Raw genomic sequence first — 877 nt, 5'->3', positions numbered from 1 at the left:
GTTGACCTTTGAGGATGCATACCTATTTCTAAGGGAATTTGAAGAGGTATGTGTTCTAATTAAGATCCAACAGCTTTCTGATGATGTTGTTAAGCTTAGGTTTATCACTTTTGCATTGAAAGACCAGGCTAAGAAGTGGTTGTATGGGTTACCCACAAATTCTATAACCTCATGGGAACAATTCACAGTTGTCTTTCTTAAGAAGATTTTCCCAACTCACAAGACCAATAAGCTTAGAAGTGATATCCTTCAGTTTAAGCAAAAGCCTAGTGAGTCATTTTCCAAACTTATAGAGAGATTCAAGGATCTACTCCAAGAATGCCGTCACCATGGCCTAGACCTATGGCATTTATGTCAAATAATTTATGAGGGCATTGATTACCCAACTAAACAAATGATAGAATCTATGTGCCCTGAGGGATTCACATCATTTACAGATGAAGGAAAGGCATGGGAATTCTTACTTGACTTAGCTGACAAAACTCGTGAGTGGGAATCAACCCAAGAGAGTGAAAGAACCATAGGAGGAAAATGATATTTTGTGGATGGAATAGTAGCCAAGGAAGCCCATTTGGATAGCCTAATCAAGAGAATTGAGGCTATTATTCCTAGAGAGCCATCATCAGTCAATTTGGTTAAGATTTGTGCTTGGTGCCAGTCCCCTGGACATCTCCTAGAAGAATGCCCCAACACCTCTGGGAGCACTTCTAATGATAGTGTTAATGCATTATACCAGAATAATCCATATAATAATACCTACAATCCAAGATGGAGAAATCACCCAAATTTCTCTTGGAATCAGGGCAACCAAGTAGGACCTTCCAATTTCCATAATCAAGGTCAAACTGGACTCCAAAGGCCTCCCTTTGCACAACAA

General features: G+C 39.6%; 1 non-coding gene across 1 annotated transcript; it reads right to left on the bottom strand.

Moving 5' to 3' along the window:
• Nucleotides 1-229: 229 nt before the first annotated feature.
• Nucleotides 230-336, bottom strand: LOC122067630. The gene has a single exon (XR_006136798.1). It is a non-coding gene; the product is annotated as a small nucleolar RNA R71 (small nucleolar RNA).
• Nucleotides 337-877: the final 541 nt, after the last annotated feature.

This window comes from Macadamia integrifolia, unplaced genomic scaffold, assembly GCF_013358625.1.
Source record: "Macadamia integrifolia cultivar HAES 741 unplaced genomic scaffold, SCU_Mint_v3 scaffold3018, whole genome shotgun sequence".
Classification (NCBI taxonomy): domain Eukaryota; kingdom Viridiplantae; phylum Streptophyta; class Magnoliopsida; order Proteales; family Proteaceae; genus Macadamia; species Macadamia integrifolia.
Note: the sequence above shows the minus strand (reverse complement) of the source record. Positions and strands in the feature narration are given on the sequence as shown.